Below are 16,639 nucleotides of genomic sequence, written 5' to 3' on the forward strand. Positions count from 1 at the left end.
ATTTTTCCTGCTAGGTCCTCCCTTGGGGCTGGACCTCCTTAACAGCTGGTATTAATTAGTATAGTGTGTCCTACAATGGGAATTAATTAGTATAATGTGTCCTAAAAGTCATTATCTATAATCTTTTCAAAGTGGCATTGTTACATCTTGGCATATCTAACTCTAATCTAATGTGAGATGCAATGCATGAAAAACTGTCCGAAGAGTTTCTCTGAGTAATCAAACTGAATTCTGAAATCAGAACTTGGGAAACTGCTTAGTTTAGAAGAAAATAAATGAACTGGTGACATCTAAAGATGCAGAAATGGTAGGGTTTGCAAGTAGAAAATTTATGTCTACCCCCCTTTTTGCGAAAACATTCAGTTAAAAAATGAACATTGTACACTGCATCTACTGAACTGTACATAAAGCAGATGATTAGACCAGTTCATTCATTACACTACTGCTGTGTATCTTTTAAGACTTTCTGAACAAGCAGAAAGTGTCTTTTCGTCCCTTTGCGGTTCCAACAAGCCAATCAATATTATTGAATCATCCCATTTCCTTATGGAAATTAGCCAGACTATATGCCATTGAGAGCAAACTCAACCCAAACAGTAATTATTTAGGATAGCACTGAGCTGACCTGTGAAAATAACTTTCTGGTTCCAGATATGGATCTCACTCCATATCCTACAGTACATGCTATCTTCTGGTGTGGCCTTTTGCAACAGAACTCTTGAAGTCATGCCAATCCAATATACAAGGGCCCTGTCCTAAGCAAAGACCATAAAGTGACCAAGAATGTGTAAAAACCATAAGACTGTGTTGACACTATGGGTGGCTGAACCAAAACACCAAATTTGTATGAGACATGATCTGAGAAATGTGCAGTTGTGTGCCATATAAGAGACGAGCAATGGAGTTGCTTAAAGTCTTCAAAGGAAAGAGAGCTGTGAAGTTCACCAAGAAAAGGGTAGGGACTTATATTCATGCCAAGAGATAGGGTGAAGAACTCAGCAATGCCCTGGCAACAATGAGGAAAACAGCAGTCAAGAATTCTGCATCCTTATTCCCAGTAAAGCTTATTTCAGAAGCCCCGTCTTGCAAGATAATGATGAGCATTTATGAATTTCTGAATGACACAGCATAGGTTATTTGTAGGACTGCCCATATCCAATTGTTTCTTCCCACCCTTTCTCTAAATTTGTGTCATCTGGCAGGACCCAGGGAGCACATATTCTCTGATGCACTAGCCTTTGGCATAGCATACCACTTTCCCACTCCAACATACAAATAAGATCTGTGTTTCCCCAGGCACTAGTCCACAGCACTGAATGGGCCTGTTTGGAATGCTGAATGGTTGCGGGATGGCATTAGGTTACACTATGTTTTCTTTTCCATTGCTGGTTTTGTTTTTAATCCTATGTCAGCCACCTAGACTTGTAATCCATAAATTGGGTACCCATATATATCAGCTAAATAAAGGATAAATACTTATAATCATGAATCATCAATAAAAGTTGCGGCAAAAATGTTGATCCATTAAGCTAACAATAGTGGTTTTCTATGGAAGTGATGCAGGGAACTCTGCGTTTTCTTGCTAACCCAGTGCTCCTCTGTTCACAAGCCAAAACACTGCTAAAAGGTGAGCCATAAAGACGGTTTGCAATGAAATACAAAAAGGGAAACCAGGAATATGGGCTGCATAAACCTTCAGCCAACAGATTTAAAATATTCTGTATGAGGGGAGTCCCACCTCACATGCTGCTTCCATTAACCAGCATCATATCCCTGGTCAATGGGAAACCACTTAGATGCTTCTCTGGAGAACAACACGGTGCCGGAGCTTCTGGAAAGCTAAAGTCAAAACAGACCCAGAGAGTTGCCTGCCTGAATTGGCACCAGTCTCCCAGCTGCAGAACACATGAGGCACCAGTTCGTCTTCTTAACATTAGCAAGGCCAGGAAGGGATTCATTAAAGAACTGAAAGCCACAACTTGGCTTCTAACATCCTTACATCCCTGTCCAGTTTTATATAGCAAACATTAGATCAGTAGAGAATAAGGATTATGCATAGAAGGGATGCTTCAAGCTGATGAAATGCATCCTACGCAGCTATTATCCTTCAGCTTACCCATGTTCTGTTCAATAAATAAATCACATACTAGCATTTGGAAAACATATTCAGATGCTGTGATTTCGCCATAACTACAAAGATCAGAATACAGCTAGCCAGAAGAGTACTGACACCAGCGGTGGGTTTCACATTTTGTACGCTTGCTTTGCACACCTGCACTTCTGTGCATGTGTCCAGCCTTTCATGCATGTGCTTTGCTCGTGTGTGCGCCTTCCGAGCATATGCCTGGCCTCAAAAATGTGCCTAAATAGGACAGCATAGAGCTTGAGTGGGTGGCTCCCTCATGATTTCTGCTACCGGTTCGAGCGAACTGGTCTGAACCAGCTGAATGCCACCTTTGGCTGACACTTTTGAACTTTGTTGTTGGAGAAGATTGCTGGGAATATAACGGACAGCCAAGAAAACAAACTAATGAATCATCAAACAAATCAATACATAGTTGTCATTCAAGGTACAAATGGCCTGTCAGGATTCAAAATAGCATCCTCTATGAAATAATAGCTCAAGGCAAGAAGTTCCTCAAAACACCAATTTATTAGAAGACCCATGTTGGCATATCTGGGAAAACCCAAATCTGAAAGCTTCCAGGTTTTCCCCACCCAGTTGAAAGTTCAAGATCCTGCCCCAACACCCACAAATCCATCAAATGGTCCAATCAGTTACTGCCATGGATGAAGATTCCTCCCATCCACATCCGTCCAGGTGCAGGGATAAGGCGACCTTGACTTTCTGAGAAGGAATGTTATTATGGCTACACATCTCCCAAGCTCCATCCCATCCCTCCTCCCAGTTTCCCATAGTAGCTATCTTGAATATGTGGCAGGCTTCAGGCCCTATCCCCCGATGGCTTCCAAGCCTGGCATTGCGAGGTTTTAGGGATAGGTTATGGATAAGTCATCATGGACCAAATCTATCTATGTAGTGGCTAAGAGTCAATTCTGACTTCATGGCACATAATCAATCAATCCAAGATTGCTGTAAATTGGGTAGCTACTGAAAATTGACTTGAGTATAGAAAAAAAAATGTACATTTCTTTGTAAAACAAAATGCAGAACTTATGCTATACCTATGAGTTTTCTTTGTTTGTTTTAATTATAGAATTTCATTAGAAGATTTATGATTACTGGTGGCAAAAGTCTTGTCAGAATGTTCTCAACCATGGGAAGTCTCTAGTAATGGATACACTTTACGCCTTCTCTAAAACAAATATTTTCCTCCTCTACAGAAGAATTAAAGGTAACGGTAAAGGTTCTCCTACACATATGTGCTTGTCATTCCTGACCCTAGGGGGTGGTGCATATCTTCATTTCAAAGCCAAAGAGCCAACACTGTCCAAAGACGTCTCCGTGATCATGTGTCTGGCATGACTAAATGCCGAAGGTGCACGGAGCGCTGTTACCTTCCCACCAAAGTGGTCACTATTTTTCTACTTGCATTTTTTATGTGCTTTCGAACTGCTAGGTTGGCAGAAGCTGGGACAAATAATGGGAGCTCAGTCCATTACGCGGTCCTAAGGATTCGAACCACCAAACTGCCGACCTTTCTGATCGACAAGCTCAGGGTCTTAGCCACTGAGCCACTGCGTCCCTCACAGAAGGACTATGGAATGACTGTAATTATTTCTGCTCTTCTAGCAGGAATTTATCTTGGTGCCATGCTTCCTTGGCTACCTTGCTGCCATTCTGTATCAACTTCCAAAAGATAGGTGCTGTGTAGCAGTTTAATCATGATGAAACTAAGGCAATTAAAAAAAGGTTCTAATTGATGTAATTGTAGAAATTTGAAATTTGCTATTGCTAATAGTTCAGACACAAATAAGAACCAGGCAGAATTCCACTCAGTGGATCTGTTCTTTAGGGCAAAATACAATCTTATCCAAAAGAGTCTAAAATTAATATCAAAATTTGGTTGTCTATTTCCATTTTTCTTGACTTTAACTTCCGCATGTTCACCTTCATCCGGCACTTATTACTTTGACATGCCTTTTTCAGGAAACTCAAGCCACAAACAAATGGTAGAACTTAACTCTTCCAAAATGTCATCTACATAAAGATAATCCCCTCTTCAATGACCACAATTGAGAACAACCACCCTTTCGCCAAGCAAAGTGGTTGCTAAGAGGGAACTGCAACTGTGCTTTCCTTTCATCCACTCTCCTCACCCATTGGTATGCTCACCAAATAATTAGCAAGAAGAGAATTAACGTTTTTATTTACATTAACTGGAGAAGAAGAGATTACAAGAGAATGAGTAGGCAAAATCTTGCAATGCCTTCCTTTCCAATTTCTCTACTGCACAAAGGGTAAAGTAAAATATATTAAAAAACCAAACAGACCAGGCATAGCACAATGAGTACATTGCAACTTCAAACAGTTACTGAACGAGGCAATTGGTAAATGAGGACTAAATGTACTCAAAATCCAAAGTAATAAAGACAAGGGTTTGCTAAGTTTTCATCTGTATCTCTGGCCCAACAGACAAATTACAAATGTGATCCATATTTAAATGTGTTGGGATAGTTTTATAACTTTCTTTGAAATATGAGAGATAATGAACAGTTTTACAAAATAATCCCACCTGTTCTGTTTTGTTCATAAAACCTTAATGTCCAGTTGCCTAAGAAGTTACCACAAGGTTACAACAACGTTATTTACTTGGCAATCCATATCTAAAGCTCTAATTGAGGCTAAAGTTCAGTTTCAATTTATTGCAGCTGCTGTATTAACCCCTTGGAAAAAAAATAATTTTAAGAGGATTCTGCTCTTTAAAAGCCATTTCCTTACATGGGAAGTTGTGGAAGACAGCAAAAGTGAAGGAGAAAAAATGACTCTAGAATTTTACAAGCAATACTAAAAAGCATTTTGGAAATGCTGTACTAACTAACAATTTGCAAAAAACTCTTTTTACTGTCTCAAAGAGTAGTCCATTCCATGAAACGTTTAATATAGAGTGAATTTTTATCCCAATTCTTGACAGACAGCTGCTGTACTTCAGGGAACACGTTATCCTTAACAAGATGCACATGCAATGAAAAGCATCACTAGATTTCACCCTGGGAACCATAAAAAGGAGAAATCTGGCCAGTTCCTTTGTTGCTCCTTTCAGGGGTTAGTAGATCAGTATCTACATACTTACTAATTATTAGATCTGTGAAGGCAAGTTGTGCTTCAGCTTAAGCAAATGATAGAACTTCTACACATCTAAAGCAGATGTGACATGTCTTCTCTGTGGGGCCTCACATTATTTGATGCATCCAGCAATTTCAGGAATTCTTTTCCTATTGATCTGCATTCATTGAAGTCTTTTCAATTGTTCCCAGGTAGTTGTTTATGTGTTTGGTAGCTTTTCCAGTTGTTCTCCTAGGAACTACCAGATGAAGGGCTCAAAAATAATTTGTAGAGCAAAGCAATATGGCAACTTCATTTTGCATTTAGAAGGAGGGGAAGACACAGGTTGTAAATTCAAAGGGGTTCTTTGTGTGAACTTTCATTTAAATGAAATGGCTTTCTGAAGCTTTGCACAATCTGACTACCTATGGATATTTAGGTATGGTGAATTTATCCTCTAGAAATTAAATTTGCTGCAGTTGGACTGATTTGGTTCTTCATGATAAAATTGTGAATTCATTTTTATATCATACAGGGGTGGGGGGAATCAGCATATAAATGAATAACAAACATTTCTATACATTTCTGTTTATGGTATAAAACCAGGGGTGGGTTTCAACCGGTTTGCGGCGGTCCCCGCGAACCGGTTGGTCGGCGAACCCGGAAGTAAGTAACTTCCGGGAACGGCAAAGGGCCCACCTGCCCGCCCGCGTTCCTTACCCGGTTTTGATGAGTTCTGCGCTTCCACGCATGCGCAGGATGCATACAGCACCTGCGCGATCCTCCAGGAGCAACTGGAACATCGCACAGATGCTAGTACGCATGCGTGCGCTGCGCGCGTGCACAGGACGTCGCCGGCCCCGTTCCAACCGAACCGGTTGGAACAGGGCGAGAAACCCACCCCTGCTTAAAACCTAGGATTTCAGAAGGGTTAATGAAACTATCTCCTTGCTGGTTGACAAACTTCTAATACACTAAATAGTTGTGGGGGGGGAAATGTTTCTCAGTTCTTTTATGTTATCATTGCAAACATCTGCAGTTTCAATATATTGAAGGACTTTTTCTATGTTTTTATTTTTATGCATTTATTAAATTTTTACGCTGCCCATCTCACTAACCCCTTAAAGTAAATTGGGGAAAAGCTTCCTACCAGGTTTATGACACCGATTTGCCCTTTTCAATTGTGACACTTCTGCTTTGCTTATTGAAGAGAACATTTTAAAAAAATATTTTATATTTTTTTTTAAAAAATTACAAAAGTCCTAGAATTGCCTTTGTAAAAAGCATAAATTTACCACTAAGTTTATATTCAAGACTGATTTAAATATTTAAAATATCACTCCTACTTGGAGGTTAAAGATGTTCCAGAAAAACCACTTTGTGCAATCAAGCTCAGAACCATGGTATGTTTTCTTACTATGGCATTTTTTTCTAAAAATGCAGTGCCAGTCAAAGAGGGAAAATATTATCATACTAAACTTTTGATTGTTTTGCAGCAATTCTGGTTTGAATTACCGTGCAACAATATCCAATCAAGGATCATCTTAAGCTAACGCATTTTGTACAGGGCTCAGCCTTGAAGCTGGTCCTTATTACAGTGGAGATAATAAAATATGGTACGTATGGTATTTCTCTACCCCCTTTTTATGTTAGCATATTAAAATGTAGAAAATCAAAGGGGACTTTATATGACCAGGGCTAATGGAGAAGAGGAGGGAACAAGGAAACAAAAGGGATACCAATTAAACAATGATTTGGCAACCTCTTCTTTTAGCGCATTTGTGAAGACTTGTTCTGTCTGTCTTCTAAGAACAATTACCCGTGTTACAGCAATTATAATTGCTCATTGGTTATTAAGCATTTTACCTCAGTTAGATGGTAGCAGTTAGCCATCCCTAGTTGATTTTAGAAACTAATTAGGTTTGAACAGCAGCAGGAAATTCCAAGTCTGTATGCTAGACTAGAAGACAATGCCAACTTGACACTGTCCAACAGTTGTCAAGAAAGTGACATGAATATGTCCATGAAGACATTAGCTATCAAACTTGAGTCATAGAAATTTTCTTAGAAAGCTATTTTCAGAAAATAGCTAACAACTAGCTATTTTCAGAAAATAGCTAACAACTAGCTATTTTCTGAAAATGCTTCCATCTCCATTTTAATGGCAACCTCTAATATATGCAATATGCAAATAGTCCAAAAAATCCTTTAACAGCAAAAGCATTTTAATTGGATTTACATTCTCTCCCTCGCAACTTTCTTAGAACCTTTCCAGTTGAGTGACTTTTTAAAAAAAAAAAATAAAGAGAATAAATTAGGAAAACTTCAAGCTATATAACAAACAAAGAACTGAATCATTTGGCAGAAGATTTTTATACTATTATTCCATACTGTATTTTCACGTTATCTACCCCTCTGGAATTGACTTTTCCGTTCTCAGCAATTTTGTATTTTGATTAATCCTTTTGGAAAAAAAATCATGATTTTAAGTAACAATGTTAAATAACAATTAAAAAATAAATAATTCCACAGCAACAGGTTTGGTGCACAGCAATTCCTAGAGACCGTAATATGTGCTCACCAAAAATACCAAAAAAGAAATGGTTGATTTTTTTTATATCAATATGATTTATGGATTGATATATCTTAAGAGTAGGCAGAATCTTTTTACAATGCTGTCAACTCGCAAAGCTTTCCTCACCTGTCCCCAAGTTGCCATAGCCCCGTGGATGGGAAATCATGCCTCGCAGCTGCACAGAATTCACATCTCACTCAAAACAAAACACATCCTAGCCAGCCAAAATCAAGGCCATCTCCACGGACACCTGCAACAGCCAAAGGGAGTGACTTCTATGACCCACAAAATTGCTTCGTTGGGGAATGTGACTGGTGACCCAACAGGGGTGGGTTCTGGCTGGCATTTCTGCCAGTATGCTTGTGTGCACACTTTGTGTGCATGCACACGCTTCATGCATGCTGTGCCTGCATGTACAATGCAAACGAAATTGTTCTGCGCATGTGCAGGACTGAAAAACAAGATGGCGACGACCAGGGAACCAGTTCAGGGGCGTGACAGGCCTGGGACACTGCCAGTTCCACTTACCCAGGCCACTAAACCACTACCGTGCCAAACCGGTAGAAACCCACCACTGTGCCAAACCGGTAGAAATCCACCACTGTGACACACCTTGGGGTGTAAGGGGAGGCAACAGGGTCAGAGGCAAGGCACAAACTGAAAATGAAAAGTTTTTCATTTCTAGCTTTATAAGAGCTGGCTTCTCCTCGGTCGTGCCAACATGGCTCTCCTAATAAACAACTGGATCTTTCTTGCACAATGGCTTCAAGCTTCTGATTTTATTGGGACATTGGTCAGAACCCTGACAGCTGTTTTGTCACAAGACAAATATATTTATACTTGGAAATCCTGATTACTACAATACTTAGAACACTGTTCCACTCAATTATAAAGCTATAAATGAAAAAACTTTTTTTAATAAATTTAAAACAGAATTCCTAAATGTGTACATGACAGTTTTATACAAATTTTATTAAAGGATTACTATGTTTCAGTACAATCATCCATAAAAAGTTATGCTTGTAAGCAAGAAGTTCATTAGTTGCAAATAGCATCAGGACTCGATAATTTGAGCCATAAGTCTATCTTCCAAGGGTTGAAAAGCAAATCTATTGGCAAAAGAATGGCAAAATGAATCCATTAACATTTTGCAGCTATCAATTTCCTCATAGGATAAATGGAATTCAAAAGAATAGGGACACTAACAAATATTAAAACTCTTGTTCAAGTTAAATTAATATGTAGAAAAACTTCTTAGCAGAATATAACACAATTTTGGGATGTTGCAAAAATGTGTGTTTGAGAAGCATTCTTGTCACTTTGTCGCCTAGAACATGATTTACTTATTCCTTTTTAAAAAAACAACACAATGGAATTCAATAAATTGAATTATTACTGTGTCAAATTGATTTAGCAACAAACCCATTTAAAAACCAATTGCATGATTTTTAGTTTTATAAGTTTTGTTAATTATAATAGGAGTCTCTGACTAATTTTATTAATTTATCTCTGAAGCTGAAAATGTCAATAGCCCAAATTAAGATATCAGTAGATGTTAGCAATTATAGTTATAACCACTGGGCATGAGAAAACAAGTGATATTTTATCCTTTATCATAAATGAATATAATGAAATGTATTGTTATCATTCTATAATTGATCTAAAATAAATATCCTAGTATCCACCAAAAAGTTTTTTTAAAGAAAAGTTTTTGCCAGGACATTATCATCAAACTGCAATTTTCAACAAAATGTATCAGAATTTTCAAATCTATTAAGACATATCTAATGTCATATATTTTTAACCCAAAGCCGTCCAGCTAAATAAAGATGCTATATGTGAGTATCTCAAAAGTGCCTTGAAAGGAGAATTTATACCACATGGTATCATCTATTATTTAGAAATAATCAAGAGTGTAATTCAAATTTGGAAATTCATCCCTTTTTTTAATTGACAACTGCAGTTTTTCAAGAATAGCTATGAAAATGAATAATTGCGCAGAAATTAATGGGACAATGTACTGACTTTATAAAACTGTTTTTGCAGGGATTCAATACAAAAATCATCTGAGAGATCTTTTCCTACCCAAGCTGACGATCCCATCTATGAATATCCACAGAAACTTATTTCTATATTTCATTCATACATTATGTAATCACTTAAGAAATATCATGTGGAATAAACATATATAATTAATAAATGAATTGAATTCTCATTGGAAGTAGCAACAATATGGAAAGGTTTCATGAATGGAGGCAATGGAAATCATTGTCTATCTTGGTATCATTGCAACATTAGACCAATTAACTAAGTATTTCACAACTCACTCAAATACATTAATAAATTATAACAAGAGTAAAAAAGGATAAAGTACAGAAATAAAAAAAATATAATAACCCTATAATACTAATTTATATTTCTGCCAATTGTGAGGAAAAATACAGGTATGATCTAGTTTAAAAGCACACAGTAATAGTTCCAAATACTTATTAAAAGTTGCAGCAGAAGGTGGATATTCTTGTTTAACCTTTTCCTTAAACACATGTTTTTTAAAAAAGCTTTTAAATAAAAAGAAATAGCCATTATTCCTCACTATAGATTTGGGCACAAATACAAATCTCCCTCAATTTAATAAAATCTTTTGGGAGGCCTATATATATATATGGAATGAAGTTTGTCTTGTACCCACCTTCTGGGCACAACCTTTGATATATTTACTTATGTCAACTTGGACCAGGGGATAACTAACCATTCCATGGCAAAAGTCTTCCAGAGTCATACGGAAGGACAATTTAAGGGGCTCTACAAATAAGGATGCAGTGGCTCAGTGCCTAAGACACCGAGTTTGTCGATCAGAAAGGTCGGCAGTTCAGTGATTCGAATCCCTAGCACTGTGTAAATGGGTGATCTCCAGTTACTTGTCCCAGCTTCTGCCAACCCAGCAGTTCGGAAGCATGTAAAAATGCAAGTAGAAAAATAGGGACCCCTTTGGTGGGAAGATAACAGCGCCTTTAGTATTTAGTCATGCCAGCCACATGACCACGGAGATATCTTCAGATAGCAATGGCTGTTTGGCTTAGAAATGAGTGCCACCCCTAGAGCCTGCATTTCCTTGTTTGAGGACTCTATGCTGTTTACCTTGTTAATGGGACTAGCATGCATGTGGGGGGAACCTTTACCTTTACAAATGAGTATTGATAATCAACCTATACAATCTAGATCATCATTAAAAGAAAAGTCTCTTCTGAGTCAAACTCAGTTTTCTTGGCAGACTCATAGAAATTGAATGAATCTCAACTTCACTTTCACCTATAGCCTGGTAATATCCCATCCAAAATACTAACCAGCTGTGTCCAGTTTCTGAACACAGACAATATTATCCTGGTACACATCCTAAGTGACTAGCAACAGCCCACTTATATATTTTGGAAGGTCTATTGAAAAGCAGATCAGTGAAAAATAGAGATTTTGCTAGTAGGATGGATCCTTCTTTAGACATCTGCCACTAGCAACCCTAAGGTGGGATAAGCTAAATTCTTATTTCCTGGCCAAGGATGCTGAAGGTATTCTTTTCCTTACTTGATTGCCAGTTTGCATCCAGAGAACTGTTAGCACAAAGATTAAGTCTGCAGCTGTGGAAACTTCTGCCTGGTCTTTTACATGCCTTTTCTGTTTGTTATCCAAATCCCTCGCTGCCGGCCTCAAGCTGTTATTGCGGCGGCTGCGGCTGCTGCTACAATACAGAGTAGCATCTACTCCTTGACAGGATGGAGAAAGAAACCGGAGGAGAGATGTGTAGCCAAAGATATCTAAAGCCCAATGTTAACACATCTTCCTATTCATTTCTTCAGGAAGGTCTATAGAAAGATGAGAAAAAGAAACATATAGGATGTTTCCCTTTCACACACACACATTACAACAGATCTAGCCTTCACCATTCTCACAATTGCTGTCACTGCTGGGAGCTGTAATCCAGGCGTATCCAAAAGGCAAATGGTTTGTCATGGCTGTTATTGTCAGAAAAGAGAACTAGACAGCCTTTAGGCTGTGAAGCTTGATGTATGATATACTGATATGTACTCATCTGTTTTTAATTAAATTATTTTTGTTGTTATTATTCCAATAATACAAATACCAAATATCATTGCTTGAGTTCAAATCCACTCATGGAGGACACCAATTGCATATTTAAATACATTATTTAGAAGAATGTATGGAAGGCTCTCCATTAAATGAGTCACTTTGCATTCATATAACACTAAACTAGGGGGGCATGATGGCTCAGCCGGTTAAAGACACCAAGCTTCTCAGCTGGAAAGCTGACAGGCCAGGTTCGAGACCCAAGTGCCGTATGATGGGATGAGCTCTCATTCCTGTCTCAGCTCAGCAGTTCGAAAGTATGCAAATGTGAGTAGATAAATAGGTACCACCTTGGTGGGAAGGTAACAGCGTTCTGTGTAGTCATATAGTCATGCTTGCCACATGAACAAAGAAATGTCTTCAGACAATGCTGGCTCCCTTGGCTAAGAAGCAGAGATGATCACTGCCCCCTCGAGTTGGACATGACTAAATATGATAAATGTTCACATAAGCCGGAGGATTCCATATGTTTCCTATGTCATTGTACAGTGCAGTAGAGAACAAAGAGAATGAATTCAAGCTCAGATAGACAAATCATCTATAGCAGGGGTCCCCCAACCCCTGGTCCATGGACCAGCATTAGTCTGCGGCATGCCAGAAATTGGGCCATGCAAACAAGTGAAGCCCCATCCATGGGATGCAAATAGCACACTCTTTCCTTGAACCTGGTCCCTGATGTCCAAAAGGTTAGAGGCCGCTAATGTATAATTAGTCAGACTCGGAAAACTAAGTTATTTGAGGCATAGGTAATCTCACTGCTTACACTGGTGAGAGTCCTCTAAATAAACGTGACAAAAGAAAAATAGGTTCTTGTTTTGATGATCAGAATTTATTCTGTGCCATTTAAGTTTTTTAATGTATGTTTTCACTTCCAAATATTTTAAGGGAGTGAAAGGAATTGGCTTAAATGACTTGAACAACAGTCTGAGCTAAAATACTTGATATTCCCTCTTACTCTGAGTAGAAAGGTCTTTTATTACAATCATAAAGGTAAAGGTTCCTCTCGCACATATGTGCTAGTCATTCCTGACTCTAGGGGTCGGTGCTCATCTCCCTTTCAAAGCCAAAGAACCAGTGCTGTCCAAAGATGTCTCCGTGGTCATGTGGCCCGCATGACTAAATGCTGAAGGTGCACGGAACGCTGTTACCTTCCCACCAAAGGTGTTCCCTATTTTTCTACTTGCATTTTTATGTGCTTTTGAACTGCTAAGTAACGGGAGCTCACTCCGTTATGCGGTGCTAAGGATTCGAACTGCTGAACTGCTGACCTTTCTGATCGAACAAGCTCAGCATCTTAGCCACAGCATCCTGTTGTTATAATCCTATTTAAACACAAATTTTCTAAACATGGTTCAGACATGGTCAGAGAAAATTCACTAATTTTGGTACATGTTCTCTTTTGACCTTTCCCAGGTCTAATGATTTTTGTTTCATGTTATGGGTAGCATTAGGAATACTTTTATATAGTTCTTTGCATGCCTCTTTGCACTTAGATATATCTAAAAATATCTAATGTGACATGCATGTAAAGAATGCTTAAAGTTGGTTTCTATGGAAGAAATGGCAAATTGAAGAGGGTTCCACAAAAAGCGGAGCAAAATGAAGAGCTGGTGAGACTGACTCTTTGAAATCACTCTGGACAAGGAGAAGACTTGAGATTACCTATAAATACTCCAAGCAGTTGCTATTGGTGAGGAGATTACAAATTAGCAGACTCCATCAGGTTTACAGATTTAGGAGATGGAATAACCCTCTTATTCAAAATGTGCTTAACATCTTTGAAAGGCATACTTATTTTTCTAATCACTTTTAGAAATTGCTTGTTAACTGCTTTCCAGTTATTAAAAACTTTGGATTGACAAGTTTGACAGTGCCAAGTAAGTTTTCTTCAATCCTTTGTGAAATAGTTTTAATTACAAGTTAGAGCATTTAAACAATTTGGTGAGAGAAGAATAATAAGCAGAAAAATTGTGATTATAACTCTGATTTTTAAAAGTTACCAATGGACTAAGGATACAGATAAATTTGAAATATAATTTTGAAATGAATTTTAAAATCCTTAACATTGTAAAATATGTTATTTTGAATTCTTTAAAAAATATAGGATGGAATCTGCAGGAAGGAACTAGAAAACACTAAACATTACAATTACATGAAAAGAACACTTATATTTGACTAACTAACACAGAATGGTGCAAAGTATTTTAACATTTGATAAGGAAGGATATTCTTGAACAATGGACCCAGAAGTTAATTGTAACTTTGTACCTATTGATAAACTGTTATACTATGGAAACGGAACAAGTTTTACTGGGCAAGGCTGAGACTGTTCTGAAAGTGGAATTAAAATTGACAAGCCACAAAAATGATATGGGGAAAAATGTTATACTGGACATACAAAATAAATTGGCTACTTTTTTAATTATTAAAAAGGATATTTAAATAAGGAGCAAGAGAGCTACCTAGATGATCTCCCTATATGGATTTTCAAAAGCGGATTGTTCAATCTTTGAAGAATTTTGTGAGAATAATGTAATCAAGTTTTAGAACATTATTTGAAGGGAATAAAGACCAAGATTGTTAAAAGTAAAGCGAAGGAATATAAAGTTGGTTTATTTGATTAGTTTTAAAATACATAGATATGTTGTTATCTTGAATAATGAACTTAATGAACTATTCCTGTTCATAATGAAATAATGAGATTTTTAACAATTTATTTATAGATAAGAGATGGATATAGAAAATCCAAGAACAGATCATTTCTTGGATTTTAACAGAATTTTAGTAAAATTGTTTATACTTTTGATGAAGGTGGAAGTCATTCATTTATTTTTTCTTGTTATGTTCATATTTTTTGTCTTTTATTATTTCTATTTTTCTGTTCTGTTCAATTGTATTAGCAGTTTTTTAATCACTGTACTGGTATTTTTTGATAAAATTACTATTAAAAAAGAATGCATAAAGTTAGAGAAGAGCCAAGTGTAACAGCTGCTAAAAGAAATGGGGGTCAAATTATGAAAAAATAAGCAAGTTCATTGCATAATCTTTCCAATATGAAAAAAGACCTATTCATGACGATGATGAGTAGAATTCTAGCTTCAAAATGGAAATGCAAAAGAAATCTGCACATATTCTAGGCTTTTTAAAAAAATTCTACAAGAGTAAATAATATTATCTTTTAGTTCTGTATTTAAAAAGATACTTAACTGTTTACTTAAAAGTTAAAAATAATACAGTTACTAGCATGTCAAGATTAGCTGGAGAAACATGTTTGGTAGAAAATCTCTGTATGTCACTAGCTGGGATGCAAAATGAATCCACATATTCAAAATATGACTACAAAGTATAAGAGATAACAGAATGCTCTATAGATACCGTCCACTCCTTGTGGCTTTATAATGGCATTTTTAAAGCAAGTATTAAATGTTTTGTAGACAAATCCATTCATCCCAGTAAATGCTGGCTTTTCTTCTGTTCACGTATTCATTTTTAACATGTAGGCCAGAATTATGCCAACTGCATTTTTATTAACATAAAAGGAAATCAAGTCTGGAACTTGGTAATGCCAATTAAAACGATACTATTTATAGTTTCTTTTGTTTCTAAGCATCATTTAATGGCCCACACTTTTTTCCCCAACTTCTGTTCTCTCATTTAAAAAAAAGAGATTTTATCTATACAGATAAAATCTTTTATTTTGGTCTTTGATGGTAAGAAACATTACATTGAATGCCCATAGTTATTTATATATTTCAACTATAAAACTATAATCTGGTGTGGTGGGCTGGGTTGAAGATAGCACGATTACCCCAAATTCATGCAATGTATTCTGAGCCTCATTCTCTGGCTTCCAATGCTGAAAGCAATGGTCCCAAACTTTCCTTCACTGTGTGCAAAACCATTTATCAGAATGTCCCTGCAAAGATTGGGAAATGTGTTGCTATCCAAAAATTAAAAAGAACACTTTGATTTAATTTTGGGTAATTAGACTGCGTAATTTTGCCCAGGTTTGGGAATCATTGTCTTAGTCACTATAAATCACTGCCACCCACAAACATTCATGTCATTGCCATAAAGATTGAGGATTTAAAAAATGGATAGAATGGAAGCGAGAGAAAAGAAAGCTTTGATATTTTTCAAACAATTTCTTGTATCCCTCAAAACAAATTCCAATAGTCTAAACAACTTAAGAACTACTAATCTAATAATGGTTTCTTTTAAACAAAATGGTTATATACTAATTAACTGGAATTCATGTAACCATTATTTTTAAATGCAGCAGATTTCATGGTCTGACACTAGAAATTTCATTTCAGCAGCTCTTTTTTTAAATAAATAACAAAATAAAAAGATTCTGTAACAGCCATCACTGATATTGCTGGCCCTGCAGCCTTAAATGTATGAGCCATGGCTGAAAAACCAAAAACTAATGTTTTCCTTTTAGTACTGAATCTAAAAAGTTATAGGGTCATCTGTCTACTTTTCAATCACAATATCCAGAAGTCAATAACGGCACAAAAGAAATGAGTTCTGATTCACTAGTGCACATTTCTTTTGTTTCCCCACATGCTTTATCTGGTGATAAAATCTGTTCTGCAATTCTTCAAAAGTTCTCTTCTATTGAGGCTTCTGTTTTTCTACTTCATTCACGGGGCGCTTGAAAATTTCTCTCAAATTTCCCTAGGCATTTTTCAGTT

At 36.9% G+C, this 16,639-nt stretch overlaps 1 protein-coding gene across 1 annotated transcript in view; it reads right to left on the reverse strand.

Annotated features, from left to right (window-relative positions):
* Positions 1-16,639, reverse strand: part of DKK2 (dickkopf Wnt signaling pathway inhibitor 2) — a 54,250-nt gene that overhangs the window by 32,324 nt on the left and 5,287 nt on the right. The gene's annotated exons all lie outside the window — the stretch shown is intronic.

The sequence above is a fragment of the Thamnophis sirtalis genome, unplaced genomic scaffold (assembly GCF_051295495.1).
Source record: "Thamnophis sirtalis isolate CommonGarterSnake01/CBP01778 unplaced genomic scaffold, rThaSir2_p1.2 scaffold_10, whole genome shotgun sequence".
In the NCBI taxonomy this organism is placed as follows: Eukaryota; Metazoa; Chordata; class Lepidosauria; order Squamata; family Natricidae; genus Thamnophis; species Thamnophis sirtalis.